At 48.3% G+C, this 21,006-nt stretch overlaps 25 non-coding genes across 25 annotated transcripts; all 25 read right to left on the bottom strand.

Moving 5' to 3' along the window:
* Positions 1-549: 549 nt before the first annotated feature.
* On the bottom strand, positions 550-623 carry trnai-aau (transfer RNA isoleucine (anticodon AAU)). Its single transcript has one exon. It is a non-coding gene; the product is annotated as a tRNA-Ile (tRNA).
* Positions 624-1,038: 415 nt separating this feature from the next.
* Positions 1,039-1,111, bottom strand: trnaf-gaa (transfer RNA phenylalanine (anticodon GAA)). Its single transcript has one exon. It is a non-coding gene; the product is annotated as a tRNA-Phe (tRNA).
* An 897-nt stretch (positions 1,112-2,008) lies between these two features.
* On the bottom strand, positions 2,009-2,080 carry trnae-cuc (transfer RNA glutamic acid (anticodon CUC)). The gene has a single exon. It is a non-coding gene; the product is annotated as a tRNA-Glu (tRNA).
* A 519-nt stretch (positions 2,081-2,599) lies between these two features.
* trnai-aau (transfer RNA isoleucine (anticodon AAU)) lies at positions 2,600-2,673 on the bottom strand. Its single transcript has one exon. It is a non-coding gene; the product is annotated as a tRNA-Ile (tRNA).
* Positions 2,674-3,088: 415 nt separating this feature from the next.
* On the bottom strand, positions 3,089-3,161 carry trnaf-gaa (transfer RNA phenylalanine (anticodon GAA)). The gene has a single exon. It is a non-coding gene; the product is annotated as a tRNA-Phe (tRNA).
* Positions 3,162-4,641: 1,480 nt separating this feature from the next.
* Positions 4,642-4,715, bottom strand: trnai-aau (transfer RNA isoleucine (anticodon AAU)). The gene has a single exon. It is a non-coding gene; the product is annotated as a tRNA-Ile (tRNA).
* Positions 4,716-5,130: 415 nt separating this feature from the next.
* trnaf-gaa (transfer RNA phenylalanine (anticodon GAA)) lies at positions 5,131-5,203 on the bottom strand. The gene has a single exon. It is a non-coding gene; the product is annotated as a tRNA-Phe (tRNA).
* A 1,480-nt stretch (positions 5,204-6,683) lies between these two features.
* trnai-aau (transfer RNA isoleucine (anticodon AAU)) lies at positions 6,684-6,757 on the bottom strand. Its single transcript has one exon. It is a non-coding gene; the product is annotated as a tRNA-Ile (tRNA).
* Positions 6,758-7,172: 415 nt separating this feature from the next.
* On the bottom strand, positions 7,173-7,245 carry trnaf-gaa (transfer RNA phenylalanine (anticodon GAA)). The gene has a single exon. It is a non-coding gene; the product is annotated as a tRNA-Phe (tRNA).
* Positions 7,246-8,725: 1,480 nt separating this feature from the next.
* Positions 8,726-8,799, bottom strand: trnai-aau (transfer RNA isoleucine (anticodon AAU)). The gene has a single exon. It is a non-coding gene; the product is annotated as a tRNA-Ile (tRNA).
* Positions 8,800-9,214: 415 nt separating this feature from the next.
* trnaf-gaa (transfer RNA phenylalanine (anticodon GAA)) lies at positions 9,215-9,287 on the bottom strand. Its single transcript has one exon. It is a non-coding gene; the product is annotated as a tRNA-Phe (tRNA).
* A 1,489-nt stretch (positions 9,288-10,776) lies between these two features.
* trnai-aau (transfer RNA isoleucine (anticodon AAU)) lies at positions 10,777-10,850 on the bottom strand. The gene has a single exon. It is a non-coding gene; the product is annotated as a tRNA-Ile (tRNA).
* Positions 10,851-11,265: 415 nt separating this feature from the next.
* Positions 11,266-11,338, bottom strand: trnaf-gaa (transfer RNA phenylalanine (anticodon GAA)). Its single transcript has one exon. It is a non-coding gene; the product is annotated as a tRNA-Phe (tRNA).
* An 897-nt stretch (positions 11,339-12,235) lies between these two features.
* trnav-cac (transfer RNA valine (anticodon CAC)) lies at positions 12,236-12,307 on the bottom strand. Its single transcript has one exon. It is a non-coding gene; the product is annotated as a tRNA-Val (tRNA).
* A 520-nt stretch (positions 12,308-12,827) lies between these two features.
* trnai-aau (transfer RNA isoleucine (anticodon AAU)) lies at positions 12,828-12,901 on the bottom strand. Its single transcript has one exon. It is a non-coding gene; the product is annotated as a tRNA-Ile (tRNA).
* Positions 12,902-13,316: 415 nt separating this feature from the next.
* On the bottom strand, positions 13,317-13,389 carry trnaf-gaa (transfer RNA phenylalanine (anticodon GAA)). Its single transcript has one exon. It is a non-coding gene; the product is annotated as a tRNA-Phe (tRNA).
* Positions 13,390-14,878: 1,489 nt separating this feature from the next.
* trnai-aau (transfer RNA isoleucine (anticodon AAU)) lies at positions 14,879-14,952 on the bottom strand. The gene has a single exon. It is a non-coding gene; the product is annotated as a tRNA-Ile (tRNA).
* Positions 14,953-15,367: 415 nt separating this feature from the next.
* On the bottom strand, positions 15,368-15,440 carry trnaf-gaa (transfer RNA phenylalanine (anticodon GAA)). Its single transcript has one exon. It is a non-coding gene; the product is annotated as a tRNA-Phe (tRNA).
* Positions 15,441-16,337: 897 nt separating this feature from the next.
* On the bottom strand, positions 16,338-16,409 carry trnav-cac (transfer RNA valine (anticodon CAC)). Its single transcript has one exon. It is a non-coding gene; the product is annotated as a tRNA-Val (tRNA).
* Positions 16,410-16,929: 520 nt separating this feature from the next.
* trnai-aau (transfer RNA isoleucine (anticodon AAU)) lies at positions 16,930-17,003 on the bottom strand. The gene has a single exon. It is a non-coding gene; the product is annotated as a tRNA-Ile (tRNA).
* Positions 17,004-17,425: 422 nt separating this feature from the next.
* Positions 17,426-17,498, bottom strand: trnaf-gaa (transfer RNA phenylalanine (anticodon GAA)). Its single transcript has one exon. It is a non-coding gene; the product is annotated as a tRNA-Phe (tRNA).
* An 879-nt stretch (positions 17,499-18,377) lies between these two features.
* Positions 18,378-18,449, bottom strand: trnae-cuc (transfer RNA glutamic acid (anticodon CUC)). The gene has a single exon. It is a non-coding gene; the product is annotated as a tRNA-Glu (tRNA).
* A 527-nt stretch (positions 18,450-18,976) lies between these two features.
* On the bottom strand, positions 18,977-19,050 carry trnai-aau (transfer RNA isoleucine (anticodon AAU)). Its single transcript has one exon. It is a non-coding gene; the product is annotated as a tRNA-Ile (tRNA).
* Positions 19,051-19,472: 422 nt separating this feature from the next.
* Positions 19,473-19,545, bottom strand: trnaf-gaa (transfer RNA phenylalanine (anticodon GAA)). Its single transcript has one exon. It is a non-coding gene; the product is annotated as a tRNA-Phe (tRNA).
* An 879-nt stretch (positions 19,546-20,424) lies between these two features.
* Positions 20,425-20,496, bottom strand: trnae-cuc (transfer RNA glutamic acid (anticodon CUC)). The gene has a single exon. It is a non-coding gene; the product is annotated as a tRNA-Glu (tRNA).
* Positions 20,497-21,006: the final 510 nt, after the last annotated feature.

Below are 21,006 nucleotides of genomic sequence, written 5' to 3'. Positions count from 1 at the left end.
CTAACCACTAGACCACCAGGGAAGCTGCAGCCAGCCTCCTGGCAGCAAGCACATCAACGCAGCTTTTCATGCTTGCTCCTTTGCAATTCAGATCCTTTCGCGCCAGGCAAACTGTTCGGACAAAATTATATTTTTTACATGAGAACACAACAGACGTGTTCGCGAAAGCACGGCACCAAGTGCGGGTAGGCATCCACTTGAAATCGATTTCCTCCTGTGTTTTTCTCTGGATGTTGTCTCTCTCGGTGCTGGGCGAACAATTCATTGATGCATTTGTCCTGAACTGAAGCCTTTTACCCATCTCGCGGGGTCAGAGCCGCTCTGTCTGTGTATTACCTGCCTGTGACACTTATCGGCAACATGCCGCCTGTTCAACTTTCAACAGCAAACCCAGAAAGACAAAAGAACAGAAAGATGTGTCTCTCAGCCCCGGTGGCAAAGGATGTTAATCCAAATATATCCCCCGTGAGAGTCTGTGTGCATTGGCTTCCTTATAAAATTTGTATTGGAAATGTGCGGGAAAAGCGTAAAATTATGAAAACATCCTGATGGCCCGTACGGGGATCGAACCCGCGACCTTGGCGTTATTAGCACCACGCTCTCACCAACTGAGCTAACCGGCCACAATGCTCCCGTTGGCCAGGCTCGAACCTAGGCTGGGAAATTGTCATTCAGGCTCACACTGGGTGACCGAGTTACTGCACAAACATTGAACACACAACATCGCTTAAACATTGTTAACTGTTCGTATATACAACTGGGCAGAGTGTAAATCCAAAGTAACAGAAAGACTGGTCTAACAAACCTCATTCTAAAATTTTTTGTCGCACCACAGCCCCTCCCACAAACACTGTCCCGGTATAAAAGCAGACGGCGTGACCCCGACTGAATTCGAACCTGCAGCGGACGGTTGGAGCCGGATCCAGCATGTCCGACGTGGTGTCACTCCCATTCGTTTGGGAAACGCGTCATCAGGAGCGTAAAATTTCTCTTGATTCGTACCTTTTGTAGTGAAGGAGACAGAAAGTAACTAAAACCTGCCGAAACCCGGGATCGAACCAGGGACCTTTAGATCTTCAGTCTAACGCTCTCCCAACTGAGCTATTTCGGCTTCACGTCAAACGCAGTATTCTGTCGTTCTTTTGGAGGATTTTCTATCCCCGGGTGGAATTGCCCCTCTCGCTCATTCCTCACTTCGGGCAATGTGACCCGACCAGATCTCGGAGCTCAGGTTCTGTTAATGTAAAGCTGCAGTGTTGATAAAGATACAAAGCTGACACAGCACGGGGGACCTCACCGTGTTGGACACAGCGTGAAATGCAATGACATGTTCAAATAAAGTTACAGAGCACAACACATGTGTAAAATTCCCTGTTCTTTTCTCCACACTGATGGGTTGCGAAGGGAGAGACGGGCCGAAGTCTCACTGAGCCGCACTGATCACGAGCCAAATCAAGTTCAATCTTCAGCTGCAGGTATGGTGCTGAGCCCCACACAGAAGTGAAAATGCCCGTGGTTCTTAGTTCCTCGCACAGTGGGCTACTGAGCAATACAGGAAGGGCTAATGATCATCTTAATGCTCAAGTTATCAGGGGCCACGGACTCTCTGATTCCAGGCTTGCACACGTTGGTAAGTTTCAAAATTTGCATTTTTCACACTGGCAATGAAAATAATCGATAGCCGTGCCTGTGATAAGCTAAGTTTGTTCGGGAGATGCAGTGGGCAAGGAGATATACGGAAGACTGATAAAAACCGTGACTGCCCTGACACTGTGAGCTGCAGTTAAATGTTGGCAACATTTAAAGTCAGCCAGTCTTAATTTGACAGAAATCAAGTCCTGCTGACTTTGAAACAGCACGCATTTTACAGAAATCAAGAATGTGCATTTTGTATCGCTGTATGAAGAGTGATGTTGAGCAGCGGTGTGGAAAGTTGAATCAGGGGCGGAGCATTGTTCCGTAAGGGTGCATTGCATGGTGGCAATTCAAACAGCCCCAAAACGCACTGTTCCCTGACCGGGAATCGAACCCGGGCCGCGGCGGTGAGAGCGCCGAATCCTAACCACTAGACCACCAGGGAAGCTGCAGCCAGCCTCCTGGCAGCAAGCACATCAACGCAGCTTTTCATGCTTGCTCCTTTGCAATTCAGATCCTTTCGCGCCAGGCAAACTGTTCGGACAAAATTATATTTTTTACATGAGAACACAACAGACGTGTTCGCGAAAGCACGGCACCAAGTGCGGGTAGGCATCCACTTGAAATCGATTTCCTCCTGTGTTTTTCTCTGGATGTTGTCTCTCTCGGTGCTGGGCGAACAATTCATTGATGCATTTGTCCTGAACTGAAGCCTTTTAACATCTCGCGGGGTCAGAGCCGCTCTGTCTGTGTATTACCTGCCTGTGACACTTATCGGCAACATGCCGCCTGTTCAACTTTCAACAGCAAACCCAGAAAGACCAGAAAGATGTGTCTCTCAGCCCCGGTGGCAAAGGATGTTAATCCAAATATATCCCCCGTGAGAGTCTGTGTGCATTGGCTTCCTTATAAAGTTTGTATTGGAAATGTGCGGGAAAAGCGTAAAATTATGAAAACATCCTGATGGCCCGTACGGGGATCGAACCCGCGACCTTGGCGTTATTAGCACCACGCTCTCACCAACTGAGCTAACCGGCCACAATGCTCCCGTTGGCCAGGCTCGAACCTAGGCTGGAAAATTGTCTTTCAGGCTCACACTGGGTGACCGAGTTACTGCACAAACATTGAACACACCACATCGCTTAAACATTGTTAACTGTTCGTATATACAACTGGGCAGAGTGTAAATCCAAAGTAACAGAAAGACTGGTCTAACAAACCTCATTCTAAAAATTTTTGTCGCACCACAGCCCCTCCCACAAACACTGTCCCGGTATAAAAGCAGACGGCGGGACCCCGACTGAATTCGAACCTGCAGCGGACGGTTGGAGCCGGATCCAGCATGTCCGACGTGGTTTCACTCCCATTCGTTTGGGAAACGCGTCATCAGGAGCGTAAAATTTCTCTTGATTCGTACCTTTTGTAGTGAAGGAGACAGAAAGTAACTAAAACCTGCCGAAACCCGGGATCGAACCAGGAACCTTTAGATCTTCAGTCTAACGCTCTCCCAACTGAGCTATTTCGGCTTCACGTCAAACGCAGTATTCTGTCGTTCTTTTGGAGGATTTTCTATCCCCGGGTGGAATTGCCCCTCTCGCTCATTCCTCACTTCGGGCAATGTGACCCGACCAGATCTCGGAGCTCAGGTTCTGTTAATGTAAAGCTGCAGTGTTGATAAAGATACAAAGCTGACACAGCACGGGGGACCTCACCGTGTTGGACACAGCGTGAAATGCAATGACATGTTCAAATAAAGTTACAGAGCACAACACATGTGTAAAATTCCCTGTTCTTTTCTCCACACTGATGGGTTGCGAAGGGAGAGACGGGCCGAAGTCTCACTGAGCCGCACTGATCACGAGCCAAATCAAGTTCAATCTTCAGCTGCAGGTATGGTGCTGAGCCCCACACAGAAGTGAAAATGCCCGTGGTTCTTAGTTCCTCGCACAGTGGGCTACTGAGCAATACAGGAAGGGCTAATGATCATCTTAATGCTCAAGTTATCAGGGGCCACGGACTCTCTGATTCCAGGCTTGCACACGTTGGTAAGTTTCAAAATTTGCATTTTTCACACTGGCAATGAAAATAATCGATAGCCGTGCCTGTGATAAGCTAAGTTTGTTCGGGAGATGCAGTGGGCAAGGAGATATACGGAAGACTGATAAAAACCGTGACTGCCCTGACACTGTGAGCTGCAGTTAAATGTTGGCAACATTTAAAGTCAGCCAGTCTAAATTTGACAGAAATCAAGTCCTGCTGACTTTGAAACAGCACGCATTTTACAGAAATCAAGAATGTGCATTTTGTATCGCTGTATGAAGAGTGATGTTGAGCAGCGGTGCGGAAAGTTGAATCAGGGGCGGAGCATTGTTCCGTAAGGGTGCATTGCATGGTGGCAATTCAAACAGCCCCAAAACGCACTGTTCCCTGACCGGGAATCGAACCCGGGCCGTGGCGGTGAGAGCGCCGACTCCTAACCACTAGACCACCAGGGAAGCTGCAGCCAGCCTCCTGGCAGCAAGCACATCAACGCAGCTTTTCATGCTTGCTCCTTTGCAATTCAGATCCTTTCGCGCCAGGCAAACTGTTCGGACAAAATTATATTTTTTACATGAGAACACAACAGACGTGTTCGCGAAAGCACGGCACCAAGTGCGGGTAGGCATCCACTTGAAATCGATTTCCTCCTGTGTTTTTCTCTGGATGTTGTCTCTCTCGGTGCTGGGCGAACAATTCATTGATGCATTTGTCCTGAACTGAAGCCTTTTACCCATCTCGCGGGGTCAGAGCCGCTCTGTCTGTGTATTACCTGCCTGTGACACTTATCGGCAACATGCCGCCTGTTCAACTTTCAACAGCAAACCCAGAAAGATGTGTCTCTCAGCCCCGGTGGCAAAGGATGTTAATCCAAATATATCCCCCGTGAGAGTCTGTGTGCATTGGCTTCCTTATAAAGTTTGTATTGGATATGTGTGGGAAAAGCGTAAAATTATGAAAACATCCTGATGGCCCGTACGGGGATCGAACCCGCGACCTTGGCGTTATTAGCACCACGCTCTCACCAACTGAGCTAACCGGCCACAATGCTCCCGTTGGCCAGGCTCGAACCTAGGCTGGAAAATTGTCTTTCAGGCTCACACTGGGTGACCGAGTTACTGCACAAACATTGAACACACCACATCGCTTAAACATTGTTAACTGTTCGTATATACAACTGGGCAGAGTGTAAATCCAAAGTAACAGAAAGACTGGTCTAACAAACCTCATTCTAAAAATTTTTGTCGCACCACAGCCCCTCCCACAAACACTGTCCCGGTATAAAAGCAGACGGCGGGACCCCGACTGAATTCGAACCTGCAGCGGACGGTTGGAGCCGGATCCAGCATGTCCGACGTGGTTTCACTCCCATTCGTTTGGGAAACGCGTCATCAGGAGCGTAAAATTTCTCTTGATTCGTACCTTTTGTAGTGAAGGAGACAGAAAGTAACTAAAACCTGCCGAAACCCGGGATCGAACCAGGGACCTTTAGATCTTCAGTCTAACGCTCTCCCAACTGAGCTATTTCGGCTTCACGTCAAACGCAGTATTCTGTCGTTCTTTTGGAGGATTTTCTATCCCCGGGTGGAATTGCCCCTCTCGCTCATTCCTCACTTCGGGCAATGTGACCCGACCAGATCTCGGAGCTCAGGTTCTGTTAATGTAAAGCTGCAGTGTTGATAAAGATACAAAGCTGACACAGCACGGGGGACCTCACCGTGTTGGACACAGCGTGAAATGCAATGACATGTTCAAATAAAGTTACAGAGCACAACACATGTGTAAAATTCCCTGTTCTTTTCTCCACACTGATGGGTTGCGAAGGGAGAGACGGGCCGAAGTCTCACTGAGCAGCACTGATCACGAGCCAAATCAAGTTCAATCTTCAGCTGCAGGTATGGTGCTGAGCCCCACACAGAAGTGAAAATGCCCGTGGTTCTTAGTTCCTCGCACAGTGGGCTACTGAGCAATACAGGAAGGGCTAATGATCATCTTAATGCTCAAGTTATCAGGGGCCACGGACTCTCTGATTCCAGGCTTGCACACGTTGGTAAGTTTCAAAATTTGCATTTTTCACACTGGCAATGAAAATAATCGATAGCCGTGCCTGTGATAAGCTAAGTTTGTTCGGGAGATGCAGTGGGCAAGGAGATATACGGAAGACTGATAAAAACCGTGACTGCCCTGACACTGTGAGCTGCAGTTAAATGTTGGCAACATTTAAAGTCAGCCAGTCTAAATTTGACAGAAATCAAGTCCTGCTGACTTTGAAACAGCACGCATTTTACAGAAATCAAGAATGTGCATTTTGTATCGCTGTATGAAGAGTGATGTTGAGCAGCGGTGTGGAAAGTTGAATCAGGGGCGGAGCATTGTTCCGTAAGGGTGCATTGCATGGTGGCAATTCAAACAGCCCCAAAACGCACTGTTCCCTGACCGGGAATCGAACACGGGCCGCGGCGGTGAGAGCGCCGAATCCTAACCACTAGACCACCAGGGAAGCTGCAGCCAGCCTCCTGGCAGCAAGCACATCAACGCAGCTTTTCATGCTTGCTCCTTTGCAATTCAGATCCTTTCGCGCCAGGCAAACTGTTCGGACAAAATTATATTTTTTACATGAGAACACAACAGACGTGTTCGCGAAAGCACGGCACCAAGTGCGGGTAGGCATCCACTTGAAATCGATTTCCTCCTGTGTTTTTCTCTGGATGTTGTCTCTCTCGGTGCTGGGCGAACAATTCATTGATGCATTTGTCCTGAACTGAAGCCTTTTACCCATCTCGCGGGGTCAGAGCCGCTCTGTCTGTGTATTACCTGCCTGTGACACTTATCGGCAACATGCCGCCTGTTCAACTTTCAACAGCAAACCCAGAAAGATGTGTCTCTCAGCCCCGGTGGCAAAGGATGTTAATCCAAATATATCCCCCGTGAGAGTCTGTGTGCATTGGCTTCCTTATAAAGTTTGTATTGGAAATGTGCGGGAAAAGCGTAAAATTATGAAAACATCCTGATGGCCCGTACGGGGATCGAACCCGCGACCTTGGCGTTATTAGCACCACGCTCTCACCAACTGAGCTAACCGGCCACAATGCTCCCGTTGGCCAGGCTCGAACCTAGGCTGGAAAATTGTCTTTCAGGCTCACACTGGGTGACCGAGTTACTGCACAAACATTGAACACACCACATCGCTTAAACATTGTTAACTGTTCGTATATACAACTGGGCAGAGTGTAAATCCAAAGTAACAGAAAGACTGGTCTAACAAACCTCATTCTAAAATTTTTTGTCGCACCACAGCCCCTCCCACAAACACTGTCCCGGTATAAAAGCAGACGGCGGGACCCCGACTGAATTCGAACCTGCAGCGGACGGTTGGAGCCGGATCCAGCATGTCCGACGTGGTTTCACTCCCATTCGTTTGGGAAACGCGTCATCAGGAGCGTAAAATTTCTCTTGATTCGTACCTTTTGTAGTGAAGGAGACAGAAAGTAACTAAAACCTGCCGAAACCCGGGATCGAACCAGGGACCTTTAGATCTTCAGTCTAACGCTCTCCCAACTGAGCTATTTCGGCTTCACGTCAAACGCAGTATTCTGTCGTTCTTTTGGAGGATTTTCTATCCCCGGGTGGAATTGCCCCTCTCGCTCATTCCTCACTTCGGGCAATGTGACCCGACCAGATCTCGGAGCTCAGGTTCTGTTAATGTAAAGCTGCAGTGTTGATAAAGATACAAAGCTGACACAGCACGGGGGACCTCACCGTGTTGGACACAGCGTGAAATGCAATGACATGTTCAAATAAAGTTACAGAGCACAACACATGTGTAAAATTCCCTGTTCTTTTCTCCACACTGATGGGTTGCGAAGGGAGAGACGGGCCGAAGTCTCACTGAGCAGCACTGATCACGAGCCAAATCAAGTTCAATCTTCAGCTGCAGGTATGGTGCTGAGCCCCACACAGAAGTGAAAATGCCCGTGGTTCTTAGTTCCTCGCACAGTGGGCTACTGAGCAATACAGGAAGGGCTAATGATCATCTTAATGCTCAAGTTATCAGGGGCCACGGACTCTCTGATTCCAGGCTTGCACACGTTGGTAAGTTTCAAAATTTGCATTTTTCACACTGGCAATGAAAATAATCGATAGCCGTGCCTGTGATAAGCTAAGTTTGTTCGGGAGATGCAGTGGGCAAGGAGATATACGGAAGACTGATAAAAACCGTGACTGCCCTGACACTGTGAGCTGCAGTTAAATGTTGGCAACATTTAAAGTCAGCCAGTCTAAATTTGACAGAAATCAAGTCCTGCTGACTTTGAAACAGCACGCATTTTACAGAAATCAAGAATGTGCATTTTGTATCGCTGTATGAAGAGTGATGTTGAGCAGCGGTGTGGAAAGTTGAATCAGGGGCGGAGCATTGTTCCGTAAGGGTGCATTGCATGGTGGCAATTCAAACAGCCCCAAAACGCACTGTTCCCTGACCGGGAATCGAACACGGGCCGCGGCGGTGAGAGCGCCGAATCCTAACCACTAGACCACCAGGGAAGCTGCAGCCAGCCTCCTGGCAGCAAGCACATCAACGCAGCTTTTCATGCTTGCTCCTTTGCAATTCAGATCCTTTCGCGCCAGGCAAACTGTTCGGACAAAATTATATTTTTTACATGAGAACACAACAGACGTGTTCGCGAAAGCACGGCACCAAGTGCGGGTAGGCATCCACTTGAAATCGATTTCCTCCTGTGTTTTTCTCTGGATGTTGTCTCTCTCGGTGCTGGGCGAACAATTCATTGATGCATTTGTCCTGAACTGAAGCCTTTTACCCATCTCGCGGGGTCAGAGCCGCTCTGTCTGTGTATTACCTGCCTGTGACACTTATCGGCAACATGCCGCCTGTTCAACTTTCAACAGCAAACCCAGAAAGATGTGTCTCTCAGCCCCGGTGGCAAAGGATGTTAATCCAAATATATCCCCCGTGAGAGTCTGTGTGCATTGGCTTCCTTATAAAGTTTGTATTGGAAATGTGCGGGAAAAGCGTAAAATTATGAAAACATCCTGATGGCCCGTACGGGGATCGAACCCGCGACCTTGGCGTTATTAGCACCACGCTCTCACCAACTGAGCTAACCGGCCAAAATGCTCCCGTTGGCCAGGCTCGAACCTAGGCTGGGAAATTGTCTTTCAGGCTCACACTGGGTGACCGAGTTACTGCACAAACATTGAACACACCACATCGCTTAAACATTGTTAACTGTTCGTATATACAACTGGGAAGAGTGTAAATCCAAAGTAACAGAAAGACTGGTCTAACAAACCTCATTCTAAAATTTTTTGTCGCACCACAGCCCCTCCCACAAACACTGTCCCGGTATAAAAGCAGACGGCGGGACCCCGACTGAATTCGAAACTGCAGCGGACGGTTGGAGCCGGATCCAGCATGTCCGACGTGGTTTCACTCCCATTCGTTTGGGAAACGCGTCATCAGGAGCGTAAAATTTCTCTTGATTCGTACCTTTTGTAGTGAAGGAGACAGAAAGTAACTAAAACCTGCCGAAACCCGGGATCGAACCAGGGACCTTTAGATCTTCAGTCTAACGCTCTCCCAACTGAGCTATTTCGGCTTCACGTCAAACGCAGTATTCTGTCGTTCTTTTGGAGGATTTTCTATCCCCGGGTGGAATTGCCCCTCTCGCTCATTCCTCACTTCGGGCAATGTGACCCGACCAGATCTCGGAGCTCAGGTTCTGTTAATGTAAAGCTGCAGTGTTGATAAAGATACAAAGCTGACACAGCACGGGGGACCTCACCGTGTTGGACACAGCGTGAAATGCAATGACATGTTCAAATAAAGTTACAGAGCACAACACATGTGTAAAATTCCCTGTTCTTTTCTCCACACTGATGGGTTGCGAAGGGAGAGACGGGCCGAAGTCTCACTGAGCCGCACTGATCACGAGCCAAATCAAGTTCAATCTTCAGCTGCAGGTATGGTGCTGAGCCCCACACAGAAGTGAAAATGCCCGTGGTTCTTAGTTCCTCGCACAGTGGGCTACTGAGCAATACAGGAAGGGCTAATGATCATCTTAATGCTCAAGTTATCAGGGGCCACGGACTCTCTGATTCCAGGCTTGCACACGTTGGTAAGTTTCAAAATTTGCATTTTTCACACTGGCAATGAAAATAATCGATAGCCGTGCCTGTGATAAGCTAAGTTTGTTCGGGAGATGCAGTGGGCAAGGAGATATACGGAAGACTGATAAAAACCGTGACTGCCCTGACACTGTGAGCTGCAGTTAAATGTTGGCAACATTTAAAGTCAGCCAGTCTAAATTTGACAGAAATCAAGTCCTGCTGACTTTGAAACAGCACGCATTTTACAGAAATCAAGAATGTGCATTTTGTATCGCTGTATGAAGAGTGATGTTGAGCAGCGGTGTGGAAAGTTGAATCAGGGGCGGAGCATTGTTCCGTAAGGGTGCATTGCATGGTGGCAATTCAAACAGCCCCAAAACGCACTGTTCCCTGACCGGGAAGCGAACCCGGGCCGCGGCGGTGAGAGCGCCGAATCCTAACCACTAGACCACCAGGGAAGCTGCAGCCAGCCTCCTGGCAGCAAGCACATCAACGCAGCTTTTCATGCTTGCTCCTTTGCAATTCAGATCCTTTCGCGCCAGGCAAACTGTTCGGACAAAATTATATTTTTTACATGAGAACACAACAGACGTGTTCGCGAAAGCACGGCACCAAGTGCGGGTAGGCATCCACTTGAAATCGATTTCCTCCTGTGTTTTTCTCTGGATGTTGTCTCTCTCGGTGCTGGGCGAACAATTCATTGATGCATTTGTCCTGAACTGAAGCCTTTTACCCATCTCGCGGGGTCAGAGCCGCTCTGTCTGTGTATTACCTGCCTGTGACACTTATCGGCAACATGCCGCCTGTTCAACTTTCAACAGCAAACCCAGAAAGACCAGAAAGATGTGTCTCTCAGCCCCGGTGGCAAAGGATGTTAATCCAAATATATCCCCCGTGAGAGTCTGTGTGCATTGGCTTCCTTATAAAGTTTGTATTGGAAATGCGCGGGAAAAGCGTAAAATTATGAAAACATCCTGATGGCCCGTACGGGGATCGAACCCGCGACCTTGGCGTTATTAGCACCACGCTCTCACCAACTGAGCTAACCGGCCACAATGCTCCCGTTGGCCAGGCTCGAACCTAGGCTGGGAAATTGTCTTTCAGGCTCACACTGGGTGACCGAGTTACTGCACAAACATTGAACACACCACATCGCTTAAACATTGTTAACTGTTCGTATATACAACTGGGCAGAGTGTAAATCCAAAGTAACAGAAAGACTGGTCTAACAAACCTCATTCTAAAATTTTTTGTCGCACCACAGCCCCTCCCACAAACACTGTCCCGGTATAAAAGCAGACGGCGGGACCCCGACTGAATTCGAACCTGCAGCGGACGGTTGGAGCCGGATCCAGCATGTCCGACGTGGTGTCACTCCCATTCGTTTGGGAAACGCGTCATCAGGAGCGTAAAATTTCTCTTGATTCGTACCTTTTGTACTGAAGGAGACAGAAAGTAACTAAAACCTACCGAAACCCGGGATTGAACCAGGAACCTTTAGATCTTCAGTCTAACGCTCTCCCAACTGAGCTATTTCGGCTTCACGTCAAACGCAGTATTCTGTCGTTCTTTTGGAGGATTTTCTATCCCCGGGTGGAATTGCCCCTCTCGCTCATTCCTCACTTCGGGCAATGTGACCCGACCAGATCTCGGAGCTCAGGTTCTGTTAATGTAAAGCTGCAGTGTTGATAAAGATACAAAGCTGACACAGCACGGGGGACCTCACCGTGTTGGACACAGCGTGAAATGCAATGACATGTTCAAATAAAGTTACAGAGCACAACACATGTGTAAAATTCCCTGTTCTTTTCTCCACACTGATGGGTTGCGAAGGGAGAGACGGGCCGAAGTCTCACTGAGCCGCACTGATCACGAGCCAAATCAAGTTCAATCTTCAGCTGCAGGTATGGTGCTGAGCCCCACACAGAAGTGAAAATGCCCGTGGTTCTTAGTTCCTCGCACAGTGGGCTACTGAGCAATACAGGAAGGGCTAATGATCATCTTAATGCTCAAGTTATCAGGGGCCACGGACTCTCTGATTCCAGGCTTGCACACGTTGGTAAGTTTCAAAATTTGCATTTTTCACACTGGCAATGAAAATAATCGATAGCCGTGCCTGTGATAAGCTAAGTTTGTTCGGGAGATGCATTGGGCAAGGAGATATACGGAAGACTGATAAAAACCGTGACTGCCCTGACACTGTGAGCTGCAGTTAAATGTTGGCAACATTTAAAGTCAGCCAGTCTAAATTTGACAGAAATCAAGTCCTGCTGACTTTGAAACAGCACGCATTTTACAGAAATCAAGAATGTGCATTTTGTATCGCTGTATGAAGAGTGATGTTGAGCAGCGGTGTGGAAAGTTGAATCAGGGGCGGAGCATTGTTCCGTAAGGGTGCATTGCATGGTGGCAATTCAAACAGCCCCAAAACGCACTGTTCCCTGACCGGGAATCGAACCCGGGCCGCGGCGGTGTGAGCGCCGAATCCTAACCACTAGATAACCAGGGAAGCTGCAGCCAGCCTCCTGGCAGCAAGCACATCAACGCAGCTTTTCATGCTTGCTCCTTTGCAATTCAGATCCTTTCGCGCCAGGCAAACTGTTCGGACAAAATTATATTTTTTACATGAGTACACAACAGACGTGTTCGCGAAAGCACGGCACCAAGTGCGGGTAGGCATCCACTTGAAATCGATTTCCTCCTGTGTTTTTCTCTGGATGTTGTCTCTCTCGGTGCTGGGCGAACAATTCATTGATGCATTTGTCCTGAACTGAAGCCTTTTACCCATCTCGCGGGGTCAGAGCCGCTCTGTCTGTGTATTACCTGCCTGTGACACTTATCGGCAACATGCCGCCTGTTCAACTTTCAACAGCAAACCCAGAAAGACCAGAAAGATGTGTCTCTCAGCCCCGGTGGCAAAGGATGTTAATCCAAATATATCCCCCGTGAGAGTCTGTGTGCATTGGCTTCCTTATAAAGTTTGTATTGGAAATGTGCGGGAAAAGCGTAAAATTATGAAAACATCCTGATGGCCCGTACGGGGATCGAACCCGCGACCTTGGCGTTATTAGCACCACGCTCTCACCAACTGAGCTAACCGGCCACAATGCTCCCGTTGGCCAGGCTCGAATCTAGGCTGGAAAATTGTCTTTCAGGCTCACACTGGGTGACCGAGTTACTGCACAAACATTGAACACACCACATCGCTTAAACATTGTTAACTGTTCGTATATACAACTGGGCAGAGTGTAAATCCAAAGTAACAGAAAGACTGGTCTAACAAACCTCATTCTAAAATTTTTTGTCGCACCACAGCCCCTCCCACAAACACTGTCCCGGTATAAAAGCAGACGGCGGGACCCCGACTGAATTCGAACCTGCAGCGGACGGTTGGAGCCGGATCCAGCATGTCCGACGTGGTGTCACTCCCATTCGTTTGGGAAACGCGTCATCAGGAGCGTAAAATTTCTCTTGATTCGTACCTTTTGTACTGAAGGAGACAGAAAGTAACTAAAACCTGCCGAAACCCGGGATTGAACCAGGAACCTTTAGATTTTCAGTCTAACGCTCTCCCAACTGAGCTATTTCGGCTTCACGTCAAACGCAGTATTCTGTCGTTCTTTTGGAGGATTTTCTATCCCCGGGTGGAATTGCCCCTCTCGTTCATTCCTCACTTCGGGCAATGTGACCCGACCAGATCTCGGAGCTCAGGTTCTGTTAATGTAAAGCTGCAGTGTTGATAAAGATACAAAGCTGACACAGCACGGGGGACCTCACCGTGTTGGACACAGCGTGAAATGCAATGACATGTTCAAATAAAGTTACAGAGCACAACACATGTGTAAAATTCCCTGTTCTTTTCTCCACACTGATGGGTTGCGAAGGGAGAGACGGGCCGAAGTCTCACTGAGCCGCACTGATCACGAGCCAAATCAAGTTCAATCTTCAGCTGCAGGTATGGTGCTGAGCCCCACACAGAAGTGAAAATGCCCGTGGTTCTTAGTTCCTCGCACAGTGGGCTACTGAGCAATACAGGAAGGGCTAATGATCATCTTAATGCTCAAGTTATCAGGGGCCACGGACTCTCTGATTCCAGGCTTGCACACGTTGGTAAGTTTCAAAATTTGCATTTTTCACACTGGCAATGAAAATAATCGATAGCCGTGCCTGTGATAAGCTAAGTTTGTTCGGGAGATGCATTGGGCAAGGAGATATACGGAAGACTGATAAAAACCGTGACTGCCCTGACACTGTGAGCTGCAGTTAAATGTTGGCAACATTTAAAGTCAGCCAGTCTAAATTTGACAGAAATCAAGTCCTGCTGACTTTGAAACAGCACGCATTTTACAGAAATCAAGAATGTGCATTTTGTGTCGCTGTATGAAGAGTGATGTTGAGCAGCGGTGTGGAAAGTTGAATCAGGGGCGGAGCATTGTTCCGTAAGGGTGCATTGCATGGTGGCAATTCAAACAGCCCCAAAACGCACTATTCCCTGACCGGGAATCGAACCCGGGCCGCGGCGGTGAGAGCGCCGAATCCTAACCACTAGATAACCAGGGAAGCTGCAGCCAGCCTCCTGGCAGCAAGCACATCAACGCAGCTTTTCATGCTTGCTCCTTTGCAATTCAGATCCTTTCGCGCCAGGCAAACTGTTCAGACAAAATTATATTTTTTACATGAGAACACAACAGACGTGTTCGCGAAAGCACGGCACCAAGTGCGGGTAGGCATCCACTTGAAATCGATTTCCTCCTGTGTTTTTCTCTGGATGTTGTCTCTCTCGGTGCTGGGCGAACAATTCATTGATGCATTTGTCCTGAACTGAAGCCTTTTACCCATCTCGCGGGGTCAGAGCCGCTCTGTCTGTGTATTACCTGCCTGTGACACTTATGGGCAACATGCCGCCTGTTCAACTTTCAACAGCAAACCCAGAAAGACCAGAAAGATGTGTCTCTCAGCCCCGGTGGCAAAGGATGTTAATCCAAATATATCCCCCGTGAGAGTCTGTGTGCATTGGCTTCCTTATAAAGTTTGTATTGGACATGTGCGGGAAAAGCGTAAAATTATGAAAACATCCTGATGGCCCGTACGGGGATCGAACCCGCGACCTTGGCGTTATTAGCACCACGCTCTCACCAACTGAGCTAACCGGCCACAATGCTCCCGTTGGCCAGGCTCGAACCTAGGCTGGAAAATTGTCTTTCAGGCTCACACTGGGTGACCAAGTTACTGCACAAACATTGAACACACCACATCGCTTAAACATTGTTAACTGTTCGTATATACAACTGGGCAGAGTGTAAATCCAAAGTAACAGAAAGACTGGTCTAACAAACCTCATTCTAAAAATTTTTGTCGCACCACAGCCCCTCCCACAAACACTGTCCCGGTATAAAAGCAGACGGCGGGACCCCGACTGAATTCGAACCTGCAGCGGACGGTTGGAGCCGGATCCAGCATGTCCGACGTGGTGTCACTCCCATTCGTTTGGGAAACGCGTCATCAGGAGCGTAAAATTTCTCTTGATTCGTACCTTTTGTAGTGAAGGAGACAGAAAGTAACTAAAACCTGCCGAAACCCGGGATCGAACCAGGGACCTTTAGATCTTCAGTCTAACGCTCTCCCAACTGAGCTATTTCGGCTTCACGTCAAACGCAGTATTCTGTCGTTCTTTTGGAGGATTTTCTATCCCCGGGTGGAATTGCCCCTCTCGCTCATTCCTCACTTCGGGCAATGTGACCCGACCAGATCTCGGAGCTCAGGTTCTGTTAATGTAAAGCTGCAGTGTTGATAAAGATACAAAGCTGACACAGCACGGGGGACCTCACCGTGTTGGACACAGCGTGAAATGCAATGACATGTTCAAATAAAGTTACAGAGCACAACACATGTGTAAAATTCCCTGTTCTTTTCTCCACACTGATGGGTTGCGAAGGGAGAGACGGGCCGAAGTCTCACTGAGCCGCACTGATCACGAGCCAAATCAAGTTCAATCTTCAGCTGCAGGTATGGTGCTGAGCCCCACACAGAAGTGAAAATGCCCGTGGTTCTTAGTTCCTCGCACAGTGGGCTACTGAGCAATACAGGAAGGGCTAATGATCATCTTAATGCTCAAGTTATCAGGGGCCACGGACTCTCTGATTCCAGGCTTGCACACGTTGGTAAGTTTCAAAATTTGCATTTTTCACACTGGCAATGAAAATAATCGATAGCCGTGCCTGTGATAAGCTAAGTTTGTTCGGGAGATGCAGTGGGCAAGGAGATATACGGAAGACTGATAAAAACCGTGACTGCCCTGACACTGTGAGCTGCAGTTAAATGTTGGCAACATTTAAAGTCAGCCAGTCTAAATTTGACAGAAATCAAGTCCTGCTGACTTTGAAACAGCACGCATTTTACAGAAATCAAGAATGTGCATTTTGTATCGCTGTATGAAGAGTGATGTTGAGCAGCGGTGTGGAAAGTTGAATCAGGGGCGGAGCATTGTTCCGTAAGGGTGCATTGCATGGTGGCAATTCAAACAGCCCCAAAACGCACTGTTCCCTGACCGGGAATCGAACCCGGGCCGCGGCGGTGTGAGCGCCGAATCCTAACCACTAGATAACCAGGGAAGCTGCAGCCAGCCTCCTGGCAGCAAGCACATCAACGCAGCTTTTCATGCTTGCTCCTTTGCAATTCAGATCCTTTCGCGCCAGGCAAACTGTTCGGACAAAATTATATTTTTTACATGAGAACACAACAGACGTGTTCGCGAAAGCACGGCACCAAGTGCGGGTAGGCATCCACTTGAAATCGATTTCCTCCTGTGTTTTTCTCTGGATGTTGTCTCTCTCGGTGCTGGGCGAACAATTCATTGATGCATTTGTCCTGAACTGAAGCCTTTTACCCATCTCGCGGGGTCAGAGCCGCTCTGTCTGTGTATTACCTGCCTGTGACACTTATCGGCAACATGCCGCCTGTTCAACTTTCAACAGCAAACCCAGAAAGACCAGAAAGATGTGTCTCTCAGCCCCGGTGGCAAAGGATGTTAATCCAAATATATCCCCCGTGAGAGTCTGTGTGCATTGGCTTCCTTATAAAGTTTGTATTGGAAATGTGCGGGAAAAGCGTAAAATTATGAAAACATTCTGATGGCCCGTACGGGGATCGAACCCGCGACCTTGGCGTTATTAGCACCACGCTCTCACCAACTGAGCTAACCGGCCACAATGCTCCCGTTGGCCAGGCTCGAACCTAGGCTGGGAAATTGTCTTTCAGGCTCACACTGGGTGACCGAGTTACTGCACAAACATTGAACACACCACATTGCTTAAACATTGTTAACTGTTCGTATATACAACTGGGCAGAGTGTAAATCCAAAGTAACAGAAAGACTGCTCTATGGTCTAACAAATCTCATTCTAAAATTTTTTGTCGCACCACAGCCCCTCCCACAAACACTGTCCCGGTATAAAAGCAGACGGCGGGACCCCGACTGAATTCGAACCTGCAGCGGACGGTTGGAGCCGGATCCAGCATGTCCGACGTGGTTTCACTCCCATTCGTTTGGGAAACGCGTCATCAGGAGCGTAAGATTTCTCTTGATTCGTACCTTTTGCAGTGAAGGAGACAGAAAGTAACTAAAACCTACCGAAACTCGGGATCGAACCAGGGACCTTTAAATCTTCAGTCTAACGCTCTCCCAACTGAGCTATTTCGGCTTCACATCAAATGCAGTATTCTGTCGTTCTTTTGAAGGATTTTCTATCCCCGGGTGGAATTGCCCCTCTCGGTCATTCCTCACTTCGGCAATGTGACCCGACCAGATCTCGGAGCTCAGGTTGTGTTAATGTAAAGCTGCAGTGTTGATAAAGATACAAAGCTGACACAGCACGGGGGACCTCACCGTGTTGGACACAGCGTGAAATGCAATGACATGTTCAAATAAAGTTACAGAGCACAACACATGTGTAAAATTCCCTGTTCTTTTCTCCACACTGCTGGGTTGCGAAGGGAGAGACGGGCCGAAGTCTCACTGAGCCGCACTGATCACGAGCCAAATCAAGTTCAATCTTCAGCTGTAGGTATGGTGCTGAGCCCCACACAGAAGTGAAAATGCCCGTGGTTCTTAGTTCCTCGCACAGTGGGCTACTGAGCAATACAGGATGGGCTAATGATCATCTTAATGCTCAAGTTATCAGGGGCCACGGACTCTCTGATTCCAGGCTTGCACACGTTGGTAAGTTTCAAAATTGGCATTTTTCACACTGGCAATGAAAATAATCGATAGCCGTGCCTGTGATAAGCTAAGTTTGTTCGGGAGATGCAGTGGGCAAGGAGATATACGGAAGACTGATAAAAACCGTGACTGCCCTGACACTGTGAGCTGCAGTTAAATGTTGGCAACATTTAAAGTCAGCCAGTCTAAATTTGACAGAAATCAAGTCCTGCTGACTTTGAAACAGCACGCATTTTACAGAAATCAGGAATGTGCATTTTGTATCGCTGTATGAAGAGTGATGTTGAGCAGCGGTGTGGAAAGTTGAATCAGGGGCGGAGCATTGTATGGTGGCAATTCAAACAGCCCCGAAAACGCACGGTTCCCTGACCGGGAATCGAACCCGGGCCGCGGCGGTGAGAGCGCCGAATCCTAACCACTAGACCACCAGGGAAGCTGCAGCCAGCCTCCTGACAGCAAGCACATCAACGCAGCTTTTCATGCTTGCTCCTTTGCAATTCAGATCCTTTCGCGCCAGGCAAACTGTTCGGACAAAATTATATTTTTTACATGAGAACACAACAGACGTGTTCGCGAAAGCACGGCACCAAGTGCGGGTAGGCATCCACTTGAAATCGATTTCCTCCTGTGTTTTTCTCTGGATGTTGTCTCTCTCGGTGCTGGGCGAACAATTCATTGATGCATTTGTCCTGAACTGAAGCCTTTTGCCCATCTCGCGGGGTCAGAGCCGCTCTGTCTGTCTATTACCTGCCTGTGACCCTTATCGGCAACATGCCGCCTGTTCAACTTTCAACAGCAAACCCAGAAAGACAAAAGAACAGAAAGATGTGTCTCTCAGCCCCGGTGGCAAAGGATGTTAATCCAAATATATCCCCCGTGAGAGTCTGTGTGCATTGGCTTCCTTATAAAGTTTGTATTGGAAATGTGCGGGAAAAGCGTAAAATTATGAAAACATCCTGATGGCCCGTACGGGGATCGAACCCGCGACCTTGGCGTTATTAGCACCACGCTCTCACCAACTGAGCTAACCGGCCACAATGCTCCCGTTGGCCAGGCTCGAACCTAGGCTGGGAAATTGTCTTTCAGGCTCACACTGGGTGACCGAGTTACTGCACAAACATTGAACACACCACATTGCTTAAACATTGTTAACTGTTCGTATATACAACTGGGCAGAGTGTAAATCCAAAGTAACAGAAAGACTGCTCTATGGTCTAACAAATCTCATTCTAAAATTTTTTGTCGCACCACAGCCCCTCCCACAAACACTGTCCCGGTATAAAAGCAGACGGCGGGACCCCGACTGAATTCGAACCTGCAGCGGACGGTTGGAGCCGGATCCAGCATGTCCGACGTGGTTTCACTCCCATTCGTTTGGGAAACGCGTCATCAGGAGCGTAAGATTTCTCTTGATTCGTACCTTTTGCAGTGAAGGAGACAGAAAGTAACTAAAACCTACCGAAACTCGGGATCGAACCAGGGACCTTTAAATCTTCAGTCTAACGCTCTCCCAACTGAGCTATTTCGGCTTCACATCAAATGCAGTATTCTGTCGTTCTTTTGAAGGATTTTCTATCCCCGGGTGGAATTGCCCCTCTCGGTCATTCCTCACTTCGGCAATGTGACCCGACCAGATCTCGGAGCTCAGGTTGTGTTAATGTAAAGCTGCAGTGTTGATAAAGATACAAAGCTGACACAGCACGGGGGACCTCACCGTGTTGGACACAGCGTGAAATGCAATGACATGTTCAAATAAAGTTACAGAGCACAACACATGTGTAAAATTCCCTGTTCTTTTCTCCACACTGCTGGGTTGCGAAGGGAGAGACGGGCCGAAGTCTCACTGAGCCGCACTGATCACGAGCCAAATCAAGTTCAATCTTCAGCTGTAGGTATGGTGCTGAGCCCCACACAGAAGTGAAAATGCCCGTGGTTCTTAGTTCCTCGCACAGTGGGCTACTGAGCAATACAGGATGGGCTAATGATCATCTTAATGCTCAAGTTATCAGGGGCCACGGACTCTCTGATTCCAGGCTTGCACACGTTGGTAAGTTTCAAAATTGGCATTTTTCACACTGGCAATGAAAATAATCGATAGCCGTGCCTGTGATAAGCTAAGTTTGTTCGGGAGATGCAGTGGGCAAGGAGATATACGGAAGACTGATAAAAACCGTGACTGCCCTGACACTGTGAGCTGCAGTTAAATGTTGGCAACATTTAAAGTCAGCCAGTCTAAATTTGACAGAAATCAAGTCCTGCTGACTTTGAAACAGCACGCATTTTACAGAAATCAGGAATGTGCATTTTGTATCGCTGTATGAAGAGTGATGTTGAGCAGCGGTGTGGAAAGTTGAATCAGGGGCGGAGCATTGTATGGTGGCAATTCAAACAGCCCCGAAAACGCACGGTTCCCTGACCGGGAATCGAACCCGGGCCGCGGCGGTGAGAGCGCCGAATCCTAACCACTAGACCACCAGGGAAGCTGCAGCCAGCCTCCTGACAGCAAGCACATCAACGCAGCTTTTCATGCTTGCTCCTTTGCAATTCAGATCCTTTCGCGCCAGGCAAACTGTTCGGACAAAATTATATTTTTTACATGAGAACACAACAGACGTGTTCGCGAAAGCACGGCACCAAGTGCGGGTAGGCATCCACTTGAAATCGATTTCCTCCTGTGTTTTTCTCTGGATGTTGTCTCTCTCGGTGCTGGGCGAACAATTCATTGATGCATTTGTCCTGAACTGAAGCCTTTTGCCCATCTCGCGGGGTCAGAGCCGCTCTGTCTGTCTATTACCTGCCTGTGACCCTTATCGGCAACATGCCGCCTGTTCAACTTTCAACAGCAAACCCAGAAAGACAAAAGAACAGAAAGATGTGTCTCTCAGCCCCGGTGGCAAAGGATGTTAATCCAAATATATCCCCCGTGAGAGTCTGTGTGCATTGGCTTCCTTATAAAGTTTGTATTGGAAATGTGCGGGAAAAGCGTAAAA

This window comes from Somniosus microcephalus, unplaced genomic scaffold, assembly GCF_052327205.1.
Source record: "Somniosus microcephalus isolate GS21.2 unplaced genomic scaffold, FLI_Smic_1.0 unresolved_chr4, whole genome shotgun sequence".
NCBI classification, from domain to species: domain Eukaryota; kingdom Metazoa; phylum Chordata; class Chondrichthyes; order Squaliformes; family Somniosidae; genus Somniosus; species Somniosus microcephalus.
The sequence above is the reverse complement of the archived record's forward strand: the minus strand, read 5'-3'. Positions and strand labels throughout refer to the sequence as shown.